The 26,140-nt window shown below is 42.1% G+C and overlaps 1 long non-coding RNA gene across 2 annotated transcripts in view; it reads left to right on the top strand.

The window, feature by feature from the left end:
• LOC105668687 (uncharacterized) overlaps window positions 1-26,140 on the top strand; it is a 195,054-nt gene that overhangs the window by 79,540 nt on the left and 89,374 nt on the right. The window contains exon 4 of one of the 2 annotated variants that reach the window (XR_001100151.2): window positions 3,488-3,744. The exons of the other annotated variant lie outside the window; for it this stretch is intronic. This is a non-coding gene — a long non-coding RNA (uncharacterized lncRNA). Of the gene's footprint in view, window positions 1-3,487; window positions 3,745-26,140 lie in introns of those variants that run through there. 2 annotated transcript variants of the gene reach the window in all.

Here is a 26,140-nt window from a genome sequence, read left to right as displayed (position 1 = left end):
GCGCGATAACAGTCATATCGATTCTAACAGATAATTTTCTATTTCTCCCTAAACTTTTTATTTACCTTTTTCAAATCGTATTATTTTGTAAACGATTTTAATCGCGATCAGTTGTTTTCCAGCTCGCTGCAGAATAACGGAAAAGTTTAATCAATATTAGCTTGAATTCGCAAATATTCTTAAAAAATACTTGGATCGAATTTTCCGAAAAGATTCATCGTTCATTGTCTTTTATCTATTTGTAAAAGCCGATATTTTTAACTTATATACGACTTGATCCTTATTGAAGCCCCGAAGCCAATAAATAATGTGGGATGTTCTTAAGCTTGGAAATCATCGATATTAGCCTCCACCGTTACCGCGCTAAATATATGGCTGTCTAAAGCTCGTCTCATGAATATATTGAATGCGTTCTTCATGTCGACGAATAAAACTCGAAAGGAAGGAATTAAATACAGAAGCGTGGTGATGATGCGAACTATCCTTTCTCCACGGTGTGAGATCGCGCTATTTGCGCGAATTGCCTCCGCGCACGCGATTTTTATTAGATACATCATTGGACGCCTTATTTCAGCGGCCCGAGTAGAACGTGTGCTTGCATGCCCAGGTTTATGATCACAATTGATTCCTGATCCGTTCCTTCCTCTTACATGCGACCGGAATACGTCGGTAAGACATTACTCAAAGTAAAACGTGAGCGAGATACAGCTGCGGCAGCCGTCGGCGATTTATAGCGGGACAAATACAGATGGGAAACTTTTCGAGGCGTAAGACGTCGGAAAAATGCTTTCGGCTTTCGACAGGCTCTCCTTACGGACGGTCCTACTTCCCTCGTCCGTCGCATGTAAAGTAATAATGGGAAATCGAGCGAGAATACGTCCGTTCGATTTCTCACGCAACTCGCTGATACTGTCGTACAGCAGATCGGAACAAGCTAGCATAAAAATGCCACACGACAGAGCATTCTCGCTCGCTCGAACGCAATTTCATTGCGGCACCTGTATGCAACATTTATGTCATTCTAGAGGAGAAAAAATTCTGCTAATTTCGCGATATTAAAAATTATCTGTACCTATTTTTGTACCAGATGAGAACAAATATGGACGACCTAATATTATTGCTCCAATATAAAAGCTTACACATGTGAAAGGTGTATGAAGTTATAATGAAAAGAGAATAAAACGGAAAAATGAAAAGCTCGCGCCAATAAAAAAGTTATAATTAAACATATGTATTTTTTGAAACAATGCATTTTTGACTGCAGAAAAAATTGCAGTAAAAGAGATTTAAAATTTTAGGAATGTTTCATGTAATAGGTAATATATCAAATAATCGTTAAGCGTGAACTGGCGAAACATAATTGCAAAATTTCTGCTAAAGTTTGTTTAAGATAAACGGAACAAACTGTATACATTTAATAAAATGGAAAAATGCCTAATTTGCACAGCTAATTGATTTCCATCTCATCGAATTAATATATATAGTATTTATATTCAATTTTGTTAATATATTTTTAACATGGAAATTTCTAAAAATATTTGTCTTACATTTTATTATTCGTGTTGATCACGGAATAATATGTACAAAAGAAAGTCGAAAAGTAAAGGAATTTTTAAAATTTTTAAATTAATTAAAAATATATATTTTTTTTTTTAACTTTAAAAGGATGAATGTTTTGGATTGTCAATCGGTTAAAAATATTTCTTTACTTTTTTACCCTACTCTCACACATGCTTATGTGCAGAATAATATGTAAAGAGCTGAGCACACACATGGCTACTCGTGAGTGACGTGGAAAGTTTTCCCCATGTCCTCATATTTTTGATTTGTTACCTCGTCGTTGCTATCGATTTGATCGGTAGAAGACATTTGACAGAACTCTCAGTCGGATGGCGGAAAATGCAGTCCCGCAGTTTCCGCAATAGCGAGATTGTCGATCGAAATATTTCTTTAAAGGAGTTGCGCACATATCTAGTCTATTACGGTCATCATTTTCCGAAGCCAAGCAATCTTATAGGAAACAGTTATGCCGCGGACGCGATATTTGACTGAGAAATGAAAAGGAGTATGTGCGCCCACAATATCTGGATTGAAACGTATTCATACACGATTTACAGCAAGCGCATTTGGAACTCTTTTCACTACGGTCGATTTAAATTATGCACGTTAATCAGAGCTTAATCGCCTGTAAATTTTTAATGTTTCTGAATAATATTTAATCAGTCGCAGCCCATCTCTTTGCGCCAGTTCAAATGAGTGCGCATAAAAGAACGTATATTTATACACATTGCTAATATAATATTTCAACTTTAATTGCGCGCATTTTTTCTTAACCATTTATGCCACGCTCAAATCTCTGAATGCAATAATTCTCCGACTTGGCAACTTAATAATTTAACAGGTCAATTTTGCTTTATTTTTTTGTAACGCAAGCCATACGACAATGTGGCGCAATTAAATTCGCGGTAATTCGCTGCTCAATTCTACGTTTGAAGGACCTTCTTTCCCGTCAAACTCGTCCCTGTCGAAATTCGATAAAACGTAATTTGTAGCATTAACGGTCGCGGCCGCGCACGGACACACGATTAAATCGTATGCGACTGTAATCTCGCTTCACGAAAACGGGAGCGAGTCGCCCTCCCCATCCATCTCTAGAAAATTGTGCAACAAATTGAAATGCGCGCTGTCCACCCCCGCCCCACCTGTCCGATCCCCTTTTTTCGCTCTTATATAATGGTGTATCCGTAGTAATTACTGGAGTGAACCGTAACTCTCTAACGGGCGAGCGAAATAAATGAAATAGCAACGTTTATTCGACAATCCGGCGAGAAAGTTTCTCTATACTTCATTGCGGAATGGCAATTGATAGTAATTGAAAATGACACGCGGTTTTATCCTCCCTGATCGTTAACAGTAGCTTTCGCGCACTTTTAATTTTTCTTCTTAATGAAAAGTAACAATGTGCTATCACAATTTGTAACTTTGTATCATATATCGAGCGTTGCAATTTCCAAAATCTTTATTTTATTTCTATACCAACTGCGCATCACGCGCAAATGTGTTATATATATACGGGGATATATAATATAATATTTATATATAATGTGTTATATATAATTTATAATTTATAAAATAAATTACACCGTAAATGTGATATCTAATTAAGACAGAATCTGCAGTGAGTGAAACAAATTGCAATACTTTAGATACAATTATTTCAATATATATATAATTATGATAACACACATATACCGATTACAATTTGTGTTTATTAAATGCTTACTAAATTGCTTGACAATATTTAATGAAATATTTATTAAAACATTTTATCGAATATTTATTAAAAATTGTTAAGTATCATTGATGTAATTAATTGCATAAAATTGGATTTGAATTAAAGTGGAAATAATTAAATAATTCGTAATAATCAACATATATAAAATCTGTGAAATACCATAATAATCAAAGTATACATTATGTTTTCCAGATGTAGCTAAAAGCATACTTAACCAGATAACAACGGCCGGTGAGTGAATTTATTTATTACGTTGCCGAATCACGCTAAATATTGAAGAAAAAGAACTGCATAATTAAATATTATATGATATTCAATGAAACAAAGTCAAAATAAATATTGTACAAAGATTAAATTATTAAACTTTATGTTTTTTGTTACTACATATTGCAGTGAGATAAAAATGCAAATTTTAATCTCGCACATATTTGCGCTCTAAATTTAATTTTAATGTGCAGCTAAATCTACCGTGAAAATATAAAACTATTTATCCAGAATTTTCGAAGTAAATTGTTAGTGTGATCATTGGTCGACATTCTTTTTATCTTAATTAGTAGTTGCTTCTCCGTTTAGAATTTCGCTTTCCAATTAAATTGATTCTATATCTACTGCTGATACGACGGTAGGTACACAGCCGTACATAACTACATACGCAAACTGATCATCCCCGGCGTTTCAGAGGAATGTATACCGACCCCTCTGTTCAGTACTACTATCTACAATCCATTTTGTTGTTAGAACTACATAGCCGTACTGATTTTTCGATTTCTCGATAAACAGTAATATTGTTTGGTGCATGTCCGTGTTACATTTACGAAATGTAATATCAGAACATGTACTAATGCTTTTAATTACATAATACAATACAGTTCTAACTCAGAAATAGATTCAGATATTTTGTTATTGATATACTATATGGATAGATAGATCAGAAAAGATTGCAATAATTATCACACATTGCAAAAATATATTCAATTAATAATTATTAACAGCAAATACATTTTTTTAATTATAAATTGGTAGTTGAAATATGCTGCGTGAAATATTTCGTATCTAACTTTAATTTATGTTTGTGTCATATATATTTTGAAAAATTCAAATTTATTTCAGATTTATTTTAAGTTCTTAAATATTATATTTCAGTTAATCTATTCTAGTCAATCAATTTTAAGGTGAATGCATCTATGAAATGTTATATTTGTTTATAATATTATAAACTTTTCAAACATTTTTATTCTTTTAAATCGATTATATATATTTAATCTTTCAGATCCATTATTCACCAAAATTAAAATAAAGATAATTAACTACTCACCGATACATGATGCGCAACAGCGGAATTAGTACTAATCTGTAAAATACAAAAGTATATCTATATTATAATTGCGTACAAAATAATTAACGTGTGCATTGATTAATAAAAAATCACATTTCTTTCTACATACATATTGCGGAGATAAATAATACATTCTGTTAATAGCAGATAATAAATAAATAAGTGATAGATTACTCACGTTATAGTTGCTCCGCCGATGCATGATGTCCCCCGGACATCCTCGTCTCATTGATAGTCCATCGATGACTGCTTCTCATGACACACGCGAAAATACGCGAAAATACGGTCGATTACAATCACGTGACACTTTGCACGACGAATCGGACGTACGCTTCGTCGCATAATGACAAAGAAGTAACTCTCTCGAGAAACGCTAGCGCACGAGTTACGATTCGAGACTTTTCGCGTTCGGAGCAGGCAACAGTGTGGCAGAGGGTAAATTACGCGATATACTTTGTGCGTCACACGCCGTGACCGTGCTATGTTTGAACTACTTTCGTACGCGCATGAAAAGTAACATGTGCTTACTATTACGATTTAAGATAACACGATTTTAAATTTGTAACAATGCGGAGCCATTTTCTTTGCGACCTGCCTGCTCCAATATCGTTCAGTATCGTCGTGCATATGCTAACGAGGTGATAGCGCGCGGACAACAGCTCGTGTACGCCACGTACGCCGTGACGTAGCACATAGAACAAACAAAACAATCACCATACAGCGTACGACATTACAAACATCCCACTATTCAAAATGTTTGGATGTTACTTGCGACATACGTGCATCCACAATGTTTTGGTTTTTTCTGTATCTACGACGTCACGGCGTATGCGCGCGGTTGTCTGCGCGCCAATCACCTCATGATCATACGCACAACGACATTGGAGCAGGCAGGTGACAAGGGAAATCATTCTATCGCATTATCGCATTATTAGAAACTGAAATCGTGTTATCTCAAATCGCAATAATAAACACATATTTTTCATGTATAAAAAGCAGAGAGCGTACGAAAGTAGCTGAAACATAGCATAGCCGCAGCGGGTGACGCGCCAAGTTGATTGCGCAATTTTTCCTTTGCCACCTGCAATGTTGCTTGCTTCGAATACCGCAGGTCTTGTACGAATCGTAACATGGTGCGATCGTGTTTCCGGAATTACTTCTTTGTGTGACGGAGTACGCGCCTGATATGCCATGCAGCAAAATGCGTGATTGTAATCTACCGTATTTTCGTGTGTGTTATAAGAAGCCATCGATGGTCCATCAATGAGAGAAGCAGATCTGGGGAACATCAGGCAACTTTAACGTGAGTAATCTATCATTTATTTATATATATTTATTACCTGCTATTTACAGAATATATTAATTATTTATCTCCGCAATATATGTAGAAAAATTATTTTTTGGAAATTATATAATTTTCTTATTAAATATTTATTTAAAAGGCAAAATTTTAACGCATGCAACAATTTGGAATATTAATTTGCATAATTTTTTGCAAGATTAATTATTATATGAATTGGTACAGAAAAGCGATATTTACAGAATTTTTTAAAATGCATATGACACAAGCGTAAACTTTGAAGTTGGAAAAGTATTTCTCACAGCATTATCCAACTAATTTATATAATCGAAAGGTGCATTCGCAATTACGATTCGCAAACGATTACTAATTATATTTATTCTAGTGCATCAATTTTATTTTAATCTGTTCTAGTCTATTTATTTATATATATATATCGATGACAAAATATTTACGTTTATTTTATAGTTATGAGATTGTATTGTATTTCATGATATAATTAAATTTACGCATATTTCTGATTTATAATTTATGTGTACTACGGACATATAATCAGTATTGTTTACTAACAAATTGAATGTGACTATATAATTCTAATTGTAAAATGGATGCAAATAGTATTGAACAGTAGTTGGTAAGCGATTCACGACAACACCGACTACGGTAACGAAACGACTACTCTCTGATAGTCCAAGCATCGATAAAAGATGTGGTCGTGATCGATGAAAGGTACACTTTATGTTATGTGCAAAAAATAAGTTTTTTAGTTTAAAGTGATTGCAGTTTTTTTCCACAATTATTTCTGCCATAAATATTTATAGAGAATATTAATATATTTCTATCTGTATTTTACTTTGCCATCAAATGGTATGCACATATATGTATTTACAATTTATTTGAAACAAATATTTATTTAATAAAATGTCAGTATTTATTAAACATAGAAACGTTAAATGTAATACAAAAATTTTTTTTATCTTGTTACGCGGTGAATTTATTTTTATTGTATTTGTGAACTCTTTGCAATCTTTTAAGAAATTTTGGTTTGTCTTAATATTATTCAATATAATTTTTAAAAAATAAGGCTAATATTGACCAAAAGAAATTATAATGCAAAATGTAAACCTAATAGAGTTGGATAATAGTGTTCGTCAATCTTGTTAGCATAATTTTTATATTTAATTATACAATGCTATTGTATAATAAAATATAAATGCCAAATAAATTGTGCACACATGTTGTAACATTAAAATTTTAACATCACTATATGACGATTTCGATTTACAGCTATAAATAATGACTCAAAAAGACATTTTATGTCGTTTAATACTTATTATCATAACATTAATATTAATATCGCCCGCTCCCTAAGTTTTCACATATTTATAAAGCTTCAATTATCTCGCACACATGGAGCTAATTTATGTTATTACCAGCTATCAATAAAAATAATTACTTTATTAACATGACTAATGATGAGTTTATATTCATAATATATTCATTGCTGACGCGATGGCTCACTGCAGCCTCACTGCGGGGTTTCGCAATTTAATGGATTTTGTATGTTGCGAACCGCACAAATAATATATCCTCGTTTCTCAAGATTATCTGAAAAATTTTTTATATTCTCAAGTAACAAATTTAAAAAATGTTTTATTAAATATTTATTCATAATAAATTATGAATACATATACATTATCGTTTTGTCGTAAATATATACTATTCTTAAATAGAATATTCGCGTGTTTTAATCCGTACAAATCTTCAAATCAAGTGTTAGCACAAGTATATTAATTAATAGTGTATCATAAACCAAAAATATACGAGGAAAAGTCCAAATGTAAAGAAACTTTTTTTAAAAGCTTTTATTCCTTAAATGTTCTTTTACTTTTAAAATTTTCCTCGATTCATGCAATTCTATTATATAATATAAAATAGAACATATTATTGTTACGCAAAGATTAAGTAAACTTTTATATTTTTCGTGAACAAAATGTTCCACGCGCTTCTTTCACAATTAGTTTCATTTTTTATTACCAATTTTATTATTAGATACCAATTATTACGTACAATTCTAAAAAATTGGAGAACACTTGAATTTTCAACTCGCCTCGTAACTTGGCTGCATAGTCGGGGAATGAGGATTATTCTGGAACACATATATGTGCATGCAGACAGGCAGGTAGAGATACGCAACTCGTGCTCGCATTGAATTTAATGATAGTGCGTCGAGGTGAGCGCTCGCTTGTTCTCCGCCGGTCGCACTTACACGCCGTGCATCACATAAATTACGGAGGACATCCGTGCCATTTACAAAGCCGAGCCTTGATGAGTCAAATCGCCTGATTACCATATGTTTACCGTGCGCGCGGAGTTTCATAGCCCCGTGGTATGTACGATCAGCGGTTCTCTCTCGCGGCCCAGCATAATGTGGGATAAATTATACGCTCGTAAATCATCCCATCGAGCGCGAGAGGAAGGAAAATCGCCGGTGAGTTTCGACTTACGGAATCATTGCGCCTTGCCTTCGATCTGCGAAATCGCCGGTAATAATCGCATCGGTCGATGCGTATGCGTAGCGATACGCCTTTACGCGAAACGCACGCTGAATTACGCATTTACAGCTGCCTTCTTTTATTACTGCTCTTCGAATCGGGAATTATTAAGCTTGTTTATCGCCGATCGTGTTCCCGTTATCGCTCAGATTCCCATTATCATACCAACGTAATGTGAATTAATAATGCCGTAGCGTGAAAATACGAAAGGTCACATATAAAGCCTCCTCTCGCTGATCTCCTTGTGAATTCTTTTTCCCGTCGCAGAGTACAGCTAATTAATTAAGGCGAAGCCATATCATTAAATTCATAATCATAAAACGGTGACGACAACGACTGCTATCTAACAAATTAAATTTTTTATGTGACATGCTGTCTTGACCAGTTAGTCAGTTTGAATAATATATGACAGTCGTTAAAAGCGTCCAGAAATATACAGTTGCATAAATAGGAAAGGAAAGAGGCGCTATAGATAAAAACTACATATATATCTATTTTACAAGGACACTTTATTTTATTATTTTCAGATAAAGAATAATTTAATCACATCACAATGTACATATGTAAACAGTAATATACTGGAAATATAAATCTGAATGGGTCATATATTTACATATATTCGTAATATATTTTTATATATGCAAATGAAAAGATGCTAATCGTTACAAAGATGCGTGAAAAACATCCTCATAAGAGGATGCGATCTCGACGCGAAATATTGAACGTCCGCCAGAACTGTTAATTAATACCAGACATTAATAACAATAACGTTTGCCGCAACGGGAACTATTGGGCAAATTTAATTTTTTACGCCGCGCGCTACGTCGTCAAGCTCACTCTGGGTAATTTATAAAATCCGCGCGCACGGGGTGGGGACTCCACGGCTCCTTTTCGCAAGTTGAAACGGCGCCGCTCCGAGCCCCCGAGGGCTTCGGGCTTTATAATTAGGCAACGAAACGAATTGCGCCTGACGTCCATATCGACTACCTAACTCAAACCTGACTAACGAGCTTTCCACTCATTTCTATACACACGCGAGCGCGCGCGCACACCCATCGGCCGCTAATAAATCTTCCGACCATATCTTCGTCATTATCGGCAAACGCTTTACGTGAATGGAACCACGTGATCCCTCCTAGCGCGCGTTCGTTAGCGTCAGTTCTGTGATTTATTTCGCAACGGCTCGCTGAAATCGCACGAAACGATAATGCGCACCGGCGCGTTGCCATTAGAATTATTGAAACGTTTCTGTTGGTACCTAATTATAATAATAATTTATATGCCACATTACTCGAATTGTCTTGCGAAATGAGGCGATTAATTTGTCACATCTGACAAATATCGGAGCAGTGCGCCGAGTTCGAGTTGTAGAAATGTGTACCACATTCATTTTTTTTTTTTCATTTTTTTTTCTTTTTTTTTTTGGTGTTTCTTAAACGTCTTACGTTCGTGGCAAAAATATCCGCAGAACCGTCGCGTAATGCGATTGCGATCGATTTTAACGGCTCGCCGAAAATGAATAGTTGCCGCAACTTCTGGCAATAAACTCGCAACTCGCCGGACGCTAAGTATCCAGAACATAATCGTTAAACCGGCGAGCACTCGTAATCCGTGCGACTCGCAAGAGCCGACGGCGGTCGCGCCAACCGATGAAATAAATTCTCGATATAACGTTTCATCGATAAATTAATTGACCAGGCCTCCAACGGTGGCCGGGGTCTCTAGCGAACCGTGCAAGAGTTGGCACGCGGGGAGGAAAGAGGGCGGTGGACCCGAGGGGGGTGGATAGAGCAGAGGGCAAAGTGCAGAATTATTATTTGCGAAAGGCGCCCGCCGTACCGCCGGCAAAATGCCGCAAAGCGGGGAGAGTTGTTACTGACAGCAAACATGGCCGCCGACCTCCGCGTGGGCCCTCGGGCCAGCTTAATAACTTCTCTCTTACCGGGGCACTGCAGCACCTTTTTGCGATTCGCCGGAGCATTATTAATCGCTTGATGTGGATTTCAAACTTATTACCGCGGCTGACGTGATGGACATGGCCTGAAGGCACCGTTCTCCCCACCTAAAGCAGTGGTCCACCTCCTCTCTCTCTCTCTCTCTGTCTCTCTCTCTCTCGCTCTCTCTCGTCGCCGTTATATCCATTTGATGTTCGAGCCAGGTGCTCCTCGTCTCTTCGGTTGACTTGCTCGCGGTTAATCTCGCTCACCGACTACGAAATGCGCAGTCAATTGACAAAGATCGCGTTATTACACCGTACACACCGGTCGAACGGGCAATTAATGCTGGCTTATCATTCGCTTGTCCTCTTTTGCCAGACTATTGCTTCGGCACTGAATTATCAAAGTAATTCCGGGACGCGTTGCTTTATCAGCTGCTTCTTCCGCTTTCTTTATGATCGGAAATTGCTCTGACGCTTGAAGCAAACTATTGTAAATTTAATAGAAATGGTGTACAATGATGATTAAGCAATAAAGATAAATGCAGAATTTTATACATTATAATATAAAAATTCACAAGTTGTTGTGCGAAAAGTGTTAATTTCGTATGCATAACATAATGCGAATGTAGCGTATATTTTATTCACTATATTACTCTTTCTCTTCCTCTCTTCAAAAATTACATATGACTTAAAAATTATCCGCCGACTTTAATATTAACAAATTAAATTCTACCTCCAAAATTTAATTTATCGGCAACCAGGCACACGTTTCTCGTACAGTGCTAGAGATGGCACCACGCTTTATATCCAAGTAACTTTAATCAAGAAATAGCAACAAATTTTATTTTCATTGAAAAATCTGTTTTAATTGATGGATTATTCATTTCTGCATTTGCGAATCTCAAATATAAGAAATAAATTAAGAAGAAATGTTTCAATTAGCATTACTTCTAGTTTTGTTCAACTAATTTATATATTTCGTTATTTTACATTAGCTCACATAAATTAATATGCCATGAAACATTTTCAATTAATACTTAAAATAACAATTCAATAACATTTAACATTTAAAAAAAATTGATTTCTGCAGTGTATAAAGATTACCGAGACTTTCCTTTCCTCTATTACTCTTTGTTTTCTGTAAAAGACACGCGATAACGCTTATCAAATTGAACAGCAGACGCGAGATTAATAATGCGAAACCAAGCATCTTCTCTTTCCTCGAGGCGAGTCGAAAAGACGAATCAGTAGGCTAAATAGAGCTGCCAGGATAAGGCAGGAGTCAGACAGCTAAGCCCCAGGATGCCGGAAAGGGGCATGGTGCGAAGCAAGAAGGACCGTAGTCGGGGGGGCAAGTGGAGGACCGAGTGAGGGGGGGGGGAGGGGTGGCTCCCAAGAGACGCGTTCGTAGCAAACGCCCACGAACGGTGACAGTCGGCGAAGATTTACGACGCTATAAAATATCATTTGTATTTGATGTCAGAGCGAGGGCTTGATTAATGCACTGCCGGGCGCACAATGAATAACTGACGTGTTGTTATAGTAACATCAATCTGAAAGAAGCACGGGGTGAGAGCCGGTACCCCGTTGATAAATTGTGTAGATTGGAGTCGCCGTTGCTGAGATACGATCAGCGAGCCTTCTACGATTCAATCATTAATGCCGTTTCTCTCCCCCGTATGGCCGGAATCGTCCATAACTCTGCCAGGCATGTTTATCGTTCGCGAACTATCGTTACGTTGATAATTTCTCGCTTTAAAAATGAACGAATAATTTGACTTATTAAGTCAGTCGTTGGAAAAATATAAAATGCGTTTCGAGCAATCGGATGTAGTGCAAAGTTGAAAACGAATTTGAATCCTTCCCAATCCGTTCTATGGATTTTCCCAAATGCGTTTTCCAGATGTGCGAAAATAATTCAAAATTTAGATATAAATAAATTATTCGGCGGCTGTCAGTTGCGTCAGTTTTCGAAAGTGACAAATGACAATTGGAAAGTGTGACGGAAAGGAAAATAATGTATTTGAAAACGAAAGCTTTAATTACGAGAGCTGAGAAAGAGAAAGATAATTACCGATTTCACGCCTTCGAGCCTTTCGAGGGTGATTTTTATTCGCGCCTCGACACTTGCGCGCGGGAATTTCTAAAGCGGGAATAAATGCAGCTTCATCTTCAGAAATGTTATCGGTCACGTGAACAGCACGAAAGTGTCGTGAAGTTTATGGCGAGGAACTGCGCTCGGTCGGCCTCTTATAACACAATCATTAATCACTTACCAACAATGATTTTATTCGCGGCGAGCGGTCCGAGCGTAACGTACCGTGACGCACCCCGAGCGGCGGGGACGATACATCACCGCGATACGTAATATCGTCCTCAGCTTTGCAGAGGGGAACGGAACACAAGAGAACACAGAGGAGCGCCGTTGTTCAGTTTCCTATGACGTATGCCGTCATCGCCGCGCTGTTTTCGAGCTGTCAAAATAACACCGAGACACGGTTAAAGATGTGAGACGACATGATTAAGAATGATTGATTTCGTTTGCCTAACTCTTCAATGTTAACGAACAACAGCTGTTTTTACGGTGCGAATGCTGACAGATCTTACGCAATATCGCGATTGTTGGATCTCTCTAAATATAGAAGCGTTATTTATTTTCATAATTGCGGCACGCCGTGTGTGTGTGTGTGTGTGTGTGTGTGTGTGTGTGTGTGTGTGTGTGTGTCGAGCGAGAAACATAAATCGCGCGTGGAGGAAGATTTGCGGAATGTCGCGCGTCAATCGATTTATCCGCAGAGACCCCATATTTCTGAAGCGTGAAAATGATATCACGCGCAGGGAGTAGCAGACGAAGCGGTCTCGAGTTGCTTCTACGGGGTAGAGGCACGGCAGGGGGTAGAGGTTACTTTATTGTATATGGGCTGATTATGCTCGTAAATATTTCACCGAGGGATGATTCGAGCGGCGGGACGAACGGCTGAGGGACGAGAGGCAGGCATCGGCGCGGTAGGGACAGCAACGGAAAACGGTGACGCGAGGGGCAGGGAAGAGAGAGAGGGGAGACAGGGATTTACGCGTGCGAGCCTGAACGCCCTTTATACGTCGTCGACGCTATAATATATGACACCTATAGATCACAATTACGTGTAATGGCGCTCACTCTTGTATTCATGGCGATATTATTTCTGGTTGCCTTCCACGGTCGTCGTCGGCTCACTCCCTTCCATCTCTCTCTCTCTCTCTCTCTCTCTTAGCCCTCTCATCGCTGCCTGTTCCTGGGAGACTTCGGTCCGTATGCTAAGCAGGCGGTAATTCTAGTTTGATTTACTTCTCCGGTCAACCCCCACCGAAACTCTGCGGCGGACGCGACTTTCAACCCCGCCGGGAAAGTGATTACGCCGGATCGGGCGATAAGTCCTTTATGGTTTTTGGCTGTGGTGCGTCACGCATTGGCGTAGCACGACGGACGTGTGTATCTCGACATCGCGACACGTACGCGCTTTCGTCAACGGGGTCCTCTGTTTTGTCATACATTTTTATTTTCGAGGGAAATCCATATTGCACAGACGTTCCTCCGCAACATGCATTTCGCAAAAGACTTATCGATCCCGTCTCCACTCTTTTATATTTGTTTCAAAAAAAAAGATTAACATTTTTAAGACATAAATGAATAAAAGTCGCATTTAAATATTTATTGGCTGAGAAAAAAAATATTAGCGAGTACCTGTAAATTTTCTCGAATTCGACGCGGTATGAAGAGAGACATATATTGATCGTTTGAAATGCATAACGCAAAATTATGCATCAATTAAGTATCGTGACTCATAAAGAGACGCGTTAAGCCAGAAGTATATTTCTGCCCCGGCAGAGAGAATGTCGATATTCTGCTCGGAGAGAGAGAGAGACTCGACTTCGAGGACTCGACGCGACGTGACGCCTTAAATTAAGGAAACGAGAAGCGGCAGAATTTATACGGCTGTCATCTTGCAGCCGCTGTTCCTGGATATATCTTGTACATCGAGCGGGCTCGTTAAGTAATTAGTTCGAGCAGTGTCAGCGGAATCATGGGATATAATCAAAAGTTAGAAACGCGAGCGATTAATTATTACCTTACGCCGGCTCTCGAGTCGGAAATGTCAGTTCCTGGCCGCCTCTGGATTCGCCAGAGGCACCAACACTAACTGCGAATGCGTTGTCATAACGAGACGTCATTACCGACTATCCATTACACGCGACGGATGTTCACTGAGCGTTATGACACTCAATGAATATTCACGCCCCGTTATATAGCCTTTTATAAATGGCCGGCTATGGCGCGACGGATGACGTAAGCGAAATCATATTTAAGCGATGGTTTATGATTCGCATCGCAAAAATGGATCTGACTTGATATAAATCCGAAGGTATTGACACCTCTGTAACAGTTGTGACAACTTGCCCGTTTCATCACTTATATGCGCGAAACTATATTTCATTCGTCGGTATTCAAGTTGTCATTCAACGTCCGCGAGTCTAGTAATTAGAGAGCGAGAGCTGATTAGACTCATATTTTTCAAAGTTTGTATACACAAGCCATTGCGATTTCGTTCCCGTTTTTCATCGTCCACGTCGCTTGTTCGTTTGTCTGATAATTAGAATTACCGTGCCTTCTTGTTACACGTGTTGAATAAGATTGTAGACCGATTGTCTAGACAGAGTCCAGCTGTTTCGACGCTTTCAAGCAGACCGGAAAAACAAACTTTCTCTCCGCGGAATATGCAATAAAATAATCCGACAAAACAGCGCTCTCGCGCTGCCGGCGTCGCCGCTCCGTGCACGTGCGTGTAATAACATACACACTTATGCGGCGCGGAGAGATAACTATTGTCCCGAACCCTGAGGAGTAATGCCCCATTGTGAAACGGTTACAATGACGTATCGCCTGTCATCAGTGAAACGACGGCAATTTTATTCCATCCCGGTCGTGTTTAATGACCGTGTCGAAAGAAGCCGGGGGTAAAAATATTAACGTTTCGAGCCGATGCGCGAGAGACATTGTTACGACGTACGTGTAAACAGCCGTGCGTCGAGCCCCGTCGTAAAATTAACTTGTTCCACTTAAGTCGTCGGACGTCGCGCGGCGCGTACGCGATGTCAATTGCAGACAGGTATCCGTGAGTTGCAATTTCCCTTAATTGTCGCGGCGCATAATGCGCGTTTCGCCGTCTGTCGGACGGACGGACGAACGGACGGACGAACGAACGAACGAACGAACGAACGAACGAACGAACGAACGAACGAACGAACGAACGAACGAACGAACGAACGAACGAACGAACGAACGAACGAACGAACGAACGAACGAACGAACGAACGAACGAACGAACGAACGAACGAACGAACGAACGAACGAACGAACGAACGAACGAACGAACGAACGAACGAACGAACGAACGAACGAACGAACGAACGAACGAACGAACGAACGAACGAACGAACGAACGAACGAACGAACGAACGAACGAACGAACGAACGAACGAACGAACGAACGAACGAACGAACGAACGAACGAACGGACGAACGAACGAACGAACGAACGAACGAACGAACGAACGAACGAACGAACGAACGAACGAACGAACGAACGAACGAACGAACGAACGAACGAACGAACGAACGAACGAACGAACGAACGAACGAACGAACGAACGAACGAACGAACGAACGAACGAACGAACGAACGAACGAACGAACGAACGAACGAACGAACGAACGAACGAACGAACGAACGAACGAACGAACGAACGAACGAACGAACGAACGAACGAACGAACGAACGAACGAACGAACGAACGAACGAACGAACGAACGAACGAACGAACGAACGAACGAACGAACGAACGAACGAACGAACGAACGAACGAACGAACGAACGAACGAACGAACGAACGAACGAGCGAACGAACGAACGAACGGACGGATGGACGCGCGGGACGCGGCGTAACACGAAGTGCCCACGTATTATACCTGTGTTTTATACGTTTAGCGGTACGTGCGGGCGCACAAACGAATCACTCACGTTTCCTGTAAATTGCGGATTCATGGTTTATCGGCGTACGGCCGAAACGTTTTACTGCCCGGCGATGCGCGATAACGCCGCGCTGACAGCGGAATGTCCCCGTCCAAAATGAATCCAACGAGTACACGCGAGACGCATATGCGGGAAACGTATTCTCTCGTGTTTTGTTTTTCGCGGATGTGCCCGGAATATCGAATCTGTCCAGTGACGTAGGACGGCGAGAAGCGTCGAGCGCGAAGAATTTCGCAGTGTCCGCAAACGGTTCCCACCAAATTTTACAGGCCGTTACGTTTTACAATTATATTTGTATATTTATAGCTCCGAATTCTGTAAATAGCGGCAGAAATGTTCGAGATTCATGAAATTCACGATATTCGAAATTTTTATTTCTCTCTTTACCCTGGTTTCAAAATTAATCTTAAATAGATGACTTGCTCGAGTTATTTTATACGGCAATAGAGTAGGATGAGAAATGTTATTTATATCTCGCAGATCGTAGAAAGTTGTGCTCAAATGAAAAAAATGACAACTCATATGTCGCAATTCGTCGTCGGCACTGAATAGGACATATTATGATTTCGCTTTTAAGCGAATTTACTTCATTCCGTTTGATTCGCGCGTAATGCTCGTTAATTTAATTTCCAATTAAGCGTATACTGGTTTCATTAAGGGTGTAACGTGACTCATTAAATGTGATTGCATGGCATTTATTCGCGCAGTATTGACAAATATGTGTTGCCTATATAAAATGTATACAAGTGTGTTCGGGAAAAAAAAAACAGCGGTATTACACGGTGCGTATTTTGCGATTAAAGCAACGACGCCTGCTCCTTCCCTCGCCGAAGGTGGAACATTTTCGCCCGAGCATCGCTTTGCAATCTGTCAAAAGTACCGGCGTAAGCCGTCGCGATGCGGGGATTGACGGGACAAATTATCAGCGAGCGCTTATTATTCAAAAAGGATACCTCGTACCGGAAAACCCATCGAGGCTTCGTTGCGCGAGTATATATCTAACAGCGCGAATCCTCGTTGGAAGATAAATGAGCCAATCTGTTAAACTCGGGGCTCGAGATACGCACGGCTCTCGCGTGGCAATTATATACGTTTCCTGAGGTCCAAATTTATTATGTACTAAAACGCCGTTATTGTTGCAAGAAGGCGGCCGTTGAGTAGAAAAAGCTGCCGTTATTAATTCGCATTAGTTTAATAGGTAGCGGGGCGAGGGCCGCGGGGCGCGCGGCGCGGGAAGGTGCGGCGCGCAGGGAGGGCGGGAGGGGGACGAGGGGAGGGGGAGGGGGGAATAAGGTCACGCCAGAAAGTGAGTAATGAAGGCGGTTTATCTCCGAGGAGTAACTAGCGGTGTTCGTGTAATGGGGGCATTCATCAACGCGATCTCACATCGCCTTTCCGTTCGCGTTTCAGAGTCTCATGACGATTTGCGCTACGTACGGACGGTGAGAAACGGAGCTGAAACGATTTCTTTCTGCACGCGCTCCTGGAAAACCCTCGTTGCCACTTTGCCGCGCAAGATTAATGCCGGCGAAGTGGTGTTTTCGGCGCCATTAATTTTTCTCTCCTCATTTATCAGTTTTAATTCCGGGAGGCCGGACCACCGCCGCGTATGACGAATAGGATTAGCGCAATTGAAATTACACCCCGTGCTCGCGTAATTCGCCGCGTTCACATCGACGCGCGTCATTTCGCCGCTAAACATCATCGCGACGAAGCGCGACGGTTTATTTTAGCGCGACGCATTTTAACGCGCGTTCGCAAAAACGCGATTGCTTCGCGCGATAACTTTGGCACCGCGAATAATTTGATCAATGATGATCGATCCCCCGGTCTTATTTATAATAATTAATCTCGGTGGTTTTGTGCGCCGCTAACGAGATGGCAAATGGTCGCGCATTTATTTCAATACCTCGAAACGATTTTTCATTCGCGCCGCTGTTATCTCGGCTGCAAAATCGAGAGGATACATTGACGTATCGCCGCTCACGGCGGCCTGCTACATTATAGTATTTCGCTCCGGCACGGTCATTACGTTTCCTAACGAGGAAAACGAGCGTATCCCGCAAAAATGCGCTCCCGACGTCCCGCGCTGCCAACGATTGACATTGGCGGCCGCGTTTCTGCGGCGCATCAACGCTGCCGCACGACAAGCGACAGGAACAACAACCAGCACGATATATATCCGCGGAACACGCAACGAGCGCAGCGGGCAGCCGTATTATTACCGTCTTTTCGCAGTCCGCGCCTCTGTAATTATGATTTTATTTTTATGGACATAAATTATACGGGCCGCCTAGCTGTGTCATTATATGGCATTTTAATTCAAGGCTGTAGACATAATGGTAACCCGCGCGCCACACGGACCCACTGCTCACCTGCCCGTAGGTGAGGGACCCGCTGAGGTACCGGCGAGAAGGGAGACTGGTGCGCGATGTATAGTGGGGAAAATGCTGGACTTGGCCTCTTGCGGTTCGCTGACGTTCGTTTTTGCCGCTTCTCTCGCACCGCGCGACGTCTGCGCCACGTATTCGATATTGTTTAATTTTCCGCCGGGTCGCGGAACCTTTGCACGTATTGCGAAATAATGACGCATATGTTGCGAAAACGGCCGACCCGGTTAATAACTGGCGAAATTAGAAGGTTTGTCGGCGATTCCGCCTGGCCTCGCGCGACCGCCTCGCCACTTACGGCGGTTTCCGATGGTTAAGAAAGTGCATCGTCGCTTCTTTCGTTCGGCATTCATCGCGCACTCTGCAATTATGTAAGAGTACGCGCAACGATTTCACGAAACGATTACGAAACGGCCGCGTAAAATAAGGCGTACGATTTTAATCTATATTCCCATTAATTCAGTTGCCTTTTTCATTTATGTAATAACGCGAGAGCAAAGCGATGGTAAAGAGGAGAGGCAACCGCTTTACGTCCGGTCATTTCATCGCGTCGTCTTTTCACGGAGTTTGTAGATTCTCCCAACACGTGCGAATTCGAAGATCAGCTTCGAACGTGAAGCTTTAACATCTACAAAGCTAATTTCTTTTTAATTAGACTTATATAAAGTTACATCTGATAAACGAGATATCAAACGAGAATCAAATGAATAATACTGTTTATAAGAAAACAAAGTAGTATCCCGTCACGCAACCCGACACGAGAGTCAAACTTTGTTTTCACTCTGCTAGGGAAAAAAACACGGCGCGCGCGCGCGCGCTCGCTCGCTCGCTCGCTCGCGTGGTATCATGCTTAGCAGCAATGTCCGCCTATTACGATATTACACTATATTATTTCACAGCGTAATTTTTGCTACACGCACCCGAGTATTCCCCTGTCCTTAAACGACAGCACCTCCGGCCACGCCGCGAGTCACCCTCGTCGATAAGCCGCAGCCCGCATACAGCCCTGTGTATTTAGCACCGTGCACGTGAGTGATATTCGTCAAACGGGCGTACGGCTATAATTTAACCGCAATTTCACAAATGCGGTACGCCGCGCTCCGGGGACCTGACGATTGCGCCGAATAATTACGTGGCGAGCTGTTGTTACGTCGTTACGACCGTCGGAATTACACTTAATTTGTAGTCATAAGCATACCCTTACCGCGTGGTTTGCTTTTGACAACAATTCGCGTATTCTCGGAAGCCCGCGCTCGCTACCAACATTCGCAACAAAGAGTGAGGCGCGCGATAAAAAAATACGGTAATTCCGGAGATCGTGACTCGACTACTCGTCAAAATATTTTCTGGTTCGCTTGCCGCGCTGACGCGTAAATACCCACCGCCTATATTATCATCCGGCATGTGCCCGCCCGAGCTTACGCGCGATATCTGGGCGCGCATATTCCACGTGACTCGCAACGCTTCCTCTCCACGGTTATAAATTCATGGAGGCGCACGCTGACAAGTCCCGATGCTCGCGAAAGGTAGAGGAACTTTGGTCTAGCTGACAGGTTATTCTTTTAATTGGAACAGAACGTAATGGCCATCGCGCGTTGAAAATGACATCGCGCGCGGATCCCGTCAGCGGCAGCGTGACAAAAGACAGGGCAAAATCGGAAGCTCGCCGGCTTTTTGCCGATGAATGGTATGAGGATCAACACGCACGGTAGCCGGTAATACTTGATGTTACGAACGCACGGCAGAGTGGCAAGCTGTCAGCCCGCCGCCGCGCTGTCAGTCTCCTGTCTGGTTGCTGTCTGTCTGTCATTCACTCACTCAACCCACTCATTCGCCCGTCCCCATCTCTCTCCCCGACTTTTTCGGTTCTCCGTCTCTCCGGTCTCTGCCCTTCTCTCGCTCTCTCCCTCTTTCTCTCTTTTCCAATCTCTCCTTTTTTTCGTGACTGGCGTTCAAACTCGTTGGCCCCGTTACAGCGACAGACATGCGCATCTGCCTGCGAAAATATTTTTTCGGTCCAGAGTGCGCGCAGGCGATACCCACCGCGCGCGATGCCCGCTCGAAATTCATGCCAGATGTAACTTCTCCACGTGTGTCATGCGAAGGAAATCTTTATTAAGTGGACGATACCGATAGAAAGTTGAGAAAGGGTTAAGATAAATGGCAAGGCGAACACATGTTGTTCGCAACGGTTCTTGCGAGGGATAACTCGCTCCCAGACGAAAATCTTTCGAGTCTACATTTCGAGACGACCCCCGCCTCATTCCGCGCGCGGCCAACTCGCTTCGCTAACGAGTGATATAGCAAATGCACTCCGCCGGGATGATCTTAATGTGTTCCACAAGAAGCGGAAATCTCTTCTTAACGGTGTCGTTCTTAAATCCGGATGTCTCGAAATCCGCGTATCGCGAACGACGTAATAAGTCCATTAACACGGTCGACGTAAAATCGGTCGTAAATTAAGGAGAAAGCGCGAACGCGTCACCGACGACAATGAACGAGCTTATCCACATTGCTATAAAATATTCTCTGTGTGCCCGCGTGTCCACGCAACCGTAAAACGCGAGCATCCGTTTAATGATAAATTAGAGTCGACGCGACGCGGCCGGGGACCGAACGAATATGTCCGCGCCCGGCCGCGTGTACATTGCTCTTTCTCTCTCCCCCTCTCTCTCTCTCTCTTTTTTTTTTTTTTTTCATCGCGACAGTACCGAACGATTTAACTCGCAGTTGTTTGCATATCCGGTTTATGTTTCAATCTAGTTTCATCAATATGAATAAACACCGGTACGCGAGGTAGCTCGGCGCGGCATTAATATGTATTGGCAATAAATCGATATCGATAATTAAAATCTGTGCTCCGGCTAGCTAGGGGTCCTTGGGAGCGCGAGCGCGTTTATATAAAAGTTCAATTTGTTATATGTAACTGCATGAGATGACTATAAATATTGCGTTACCCTTTTTAACCGGGATCGTAAATCCGCGTGATTTATGCGCCAGCCGTCTGAGAGAGCCAAAGGGGTCGAGATGGCATACCGGTGACTGCGCGCCGCGGCAGGATCTCTAGTTCTTTCGCGCGTAACTAAATTCTGGCGCCCTACTTTATCATTGTTTCGATCGTTTCGGATCTACGGGCGATTTTAATCTTATTGAAATGCACATAGGAAATTCTACTTATCCCCGCCGCCGCCGCCGCCGCATCTTTTTATATATTGACGACATAACGTTATTTATAGACGCGATGGCTCTTCTACACGACGAGCTGCTCTACTAATCAGCTGTTTTTACTTTTATCGCATCTTTATAAATATTCCCGTCCGCTGATAAACATGTTTATCAGATTTTATCAGAACCAGCACGTGTATAAATATTTATTTACATCTACATGTTATTTGAAAACCAGATCAAAGCCTGAATGGGGAAACACGCGTCAGTGTTAATCGCGCGATGCATGACAAGTAATTTTAACGAATGTCAATTAAAAGTACGGGTAAATATATTTAAACGTGGCGCGATAGAAATATAATTGACGTCCCATATGCGTCGCGCGTGAAATTAAGTAAGGTCTGAACGGTCCGAAGGAATACTGTATAATCCGTGCGCACGGTGGTGCACCTAAAAGGCGCACGTGTGAGAAATTGCGTTGAGAAAGACGTTGTGATAACTGTTGACAAATGCCGCAAAGAAAGGAGGAACAGAAACTCCGCGCCGACTAATGACGCCATCCATTTCCTTTTATACCTCGTGTGACGTTACAAAGCATCAGCCATCCTTCCCTTTCGGGACCCTTGACGCGTATTCACGCGTTAAAAGTGTCCACCTTGAGAGACGTCCCTTTTCCCTCCGACTATCTCGCCGTGCGCGTTTCGTACACGTCCATTGTGTACGACTGTGTCGCGCGAGGTACGTCCGCGCATGTATGCGGGAAGACAGCCGATATCAAGCCAGCATATCGGACACGGAATCCAAGAGGGTTCCCGAGGGACGAGAAGCTAATGGCCCACCAGGTTCCAGAGCGTTATTATTACTTTGCCTGATGACTTGTGACCCCCCCCCCCTCGCTTTGAGCATTTGCCACCTATTTATCATCGGCGACTCGTGGAGGAGAGGAAACGATCGCTACGAATTAGAGGCGAATATAATGCATATCTTGCGTATTGAAAGCGGAGAGAATAAAGATACGCAAACAGCGACGTGACGATTAAATCGAATAAACCGAGGGGAAGAAAATCGAAATTAGAAATCCTTGCCGAGGGAAAAGAAAAATGTCTCTCCTTTATTTAACGTATCGCGCAAAAATGTAGCGCCAACTTCCAATATTCCCTGTATATTAAATGGAATGAAGGTGAAGAGAAGGATATACAGAAGAAAATCTGATATTAGATAACGTGCTCGAAGGTACTGTAAGACAACATACTTGACAAGTTAAAAGGAAAAGGCGGAAAGCGCGCGCGGAAAACTGCTCATACATTTTAATATTCCACGACTATGCTATCCTTTGCCCCAGGCGGATAAAGGAATTATTTGCTCTTCACAAGAAAGAAGCAAGGCAAGAAGAATTCAAGAAAAATGAAAAAGACTCGACTTCAACAGATATAGAAGCGACAGACGTTTGACAACGTAGCCGAACTGAGAGCGGAAGACGTGTACGTGTAACATGAAAGAAGCTCTTTTAAATTAATGATTCGAAAGTATCGTTTCATTGGAGAAAGCAAACGCGATAATGAAACGGTTGTTACGCGCGAGGGGATACGGCCGGGATAACAAACGATCGGAGGCAAGCGATTGAGGAAAAGGCTCATCGATTCTGCCGTGCCCGGAACGTGTGCCGGAGAGGCCACATACTTTTCGGCGGCGGCCGCGGGCGAGTAAATCGCGGCGTATCATCGTCTCCGCAACAGGGCGTGAAAGGGGCTTTACCGAATCTCTGGCAAAATTCCCGGAAAAGTCCCGAGGAAAAAGGCTCGCCGCGGCGGTGTAGGACGCGAGCCGAGGAGTGAAGTGAACGAACCGAGGCAAAGGAGGGAAGATGACTGCTCGGTTGAGTAATGGATCAATTTATTTGCTGGCTGTAGGTACCTACCGGGGGTAGTAGATACGTATATAGGCGGCGTATAACAGGGCAGAGAAATGGCTACGTTGGATCCCCCCGGGTGTCGAGTAGAAAGATGTGCTGCGGGATGCGGGCCGCCAGGAGACGATTTCGCTCTATCCCCCTCCAGCTTACCGTCCTCGCCGTCGTTCTCGCGCTCTCTGACTACCAAGCTGGTCCTCCTTCTTTCTACTCTTCGGCGACGCCAGTGGTGGCGGCGGTGGCGGCGGTGGCGGCGGCTGCACGATCCTCCGCAGCCTCTTTCGCAGAGAGAAGATCGTATTTATTTCCACGGTGGTGAGAATGGATGGCGTTCCGGTGATCTATGTCCCGGCGCAGACACATCTCATTTACTCTACGAAGCATAATTCCTTAACACTTTTTCGGGGAAAAGTGCTCGTATATCTTGGTTACGCCAGCAAGTCGCGCGAATTCCACGCTTGGCACGCTCGTATGAGCAATTTACCCCGCGCACGCTTTCTCCCATATTTCACATTCTGTCGCTCCTCGGACGCCTCGGGTTCCGCGTTTGATTCCGATTTTGTTAGCGGGAATTTCGGCCCGGCAGATCGCAACCTTTCCGCAGATTTAAGACTCTTCTTCTTTTTTTTGCAAACGCAATTTTTTTTTTTTATTCCTTCCTTCCACGCAAATGTCTCGAAGAATTTTGTACCGGCAATAATGTGCAGGCCCGTCGACGACTATAGATTTTCCCTTGTATTCAGCGATCGATTATTCATCGATCGATTATGCTTCGGGATCCGTTAACTCTCTCCGAGGTAGCCCACGAAACGAATTACCCGCGACGGATCAGCGATTGGATATCGAATTAGAAGGTTGTGGATTGGTCGTCGCCGCAGGTGGCTATTTATGTAGCATCCCAAAGTACCTGTATCACGATCATTAATAAATAACGGCATTATGCAAATGGGCAATTTGTCTCCGGGCACCGCGGAGGCGCACGAGCGCGCGCGCGCTCTGCCGTGGTCATTTTAAATATCAAATGAAAGTACAGACGCGCGATGCGCGGCAATTTATTTTCGTGCACACTGTCAGACCGCGGTAAAGCAGCGGCTCGCATTTATAATGAGAAGATTAATGATGCGTCATGGCGTGTCCATATGAGGGTGCACGCCTGTATGAGTGCAATGATGGCCGGCCATTAATTTATTGCGCGTCGCGACACGACGGGGCTGGGGCGCGCGTCGACGAGTTTTTCATGTTGATATCATTCTTGCTTTATCTACACCGCGCGCTGTACAGGGCTTTGTCAGCGGTGTAAATAGAGATGTAAAATCATTCAACAAGCGCGGATTACACCCGATGACTCCGTAGATCAACAGGATATAGCGGCGTTTCCGGCATTCCCCCGTGGGTATCCTACGCTTAATTACTATATGAACTCCAATCGTCGTTCTCTCTTTCTCTCCGCTCATATCGGCGAATAATGTTTTGCGCAGTAATGTCAGAAATCATTAAATGTTGTATTGATCAAATTAAAACGCAGAATTCAAAATCAAAAGTTAATGTAAAATATTGTGCTGCGATATTGCAATAAGCCTCATTATGCCTTCCATGATTTATTAATTTCGCCGTGCGTATTAAAACGCAGAAATATTTCATCAAATAGCTAATTTATTACAATAAATTTCGGAAACTGTATTTGAACAAAACTAATAATGATAAAAGAAAGTAATTAAAAATGAGAGAACAATTGATTCCTTTTTTTTTTATTTGATAAAACAGATTTCTATTAAAAATAAACAGACCGCTTGCGTTGAAAATAAATTCTTTTTCGATGTACATACCAATTGCTCGCGTATTGTATCATTCAAAAACAGATTTTTGTCGACTTAACGAAGGACCAATTAATTTGTCAATTTCGATAAACACATTTCCGCATGAACAAACAAATATTTGCCAAACAGCATGGTGCATGTTATTTATGGCAGTGCGTGACACGAGGAAAATAGGGCCCGTACGAGCTTTTCGGATTGACGGTATGTATTGTGTAAGCTCTATCCGCAGATACGAATGGCGATATAAAATCTTTCGTTCTGCCTGTTTGTTCAATGATTTTTCGAAATGATAATGTCAACCATTTATTAACACGGTGGGACAAATTCTCAATTTACTTTTTTTTTTGCAATGCAAATATCTGA

Source organism: Linepithema humile, chromosome 3, assembly GCF_040581485.1.
Source record: "Linepithema humile isolate Giens D197 chromosome 3, Lhum_UNIL_v1.0, whole genome shotgun sequence".
Lineage (NCBI taxonomy): Eukaryota > Metazoa > Arthropoda > Insecta > Hymenoptera > Formicidae > Linepithema > Linepithema humile.
The sequence above is the reverse complement of the archived record's forward strand: the minus strand, read 5'-3'. Positions and strand labels throughout refer to the sequence as shown.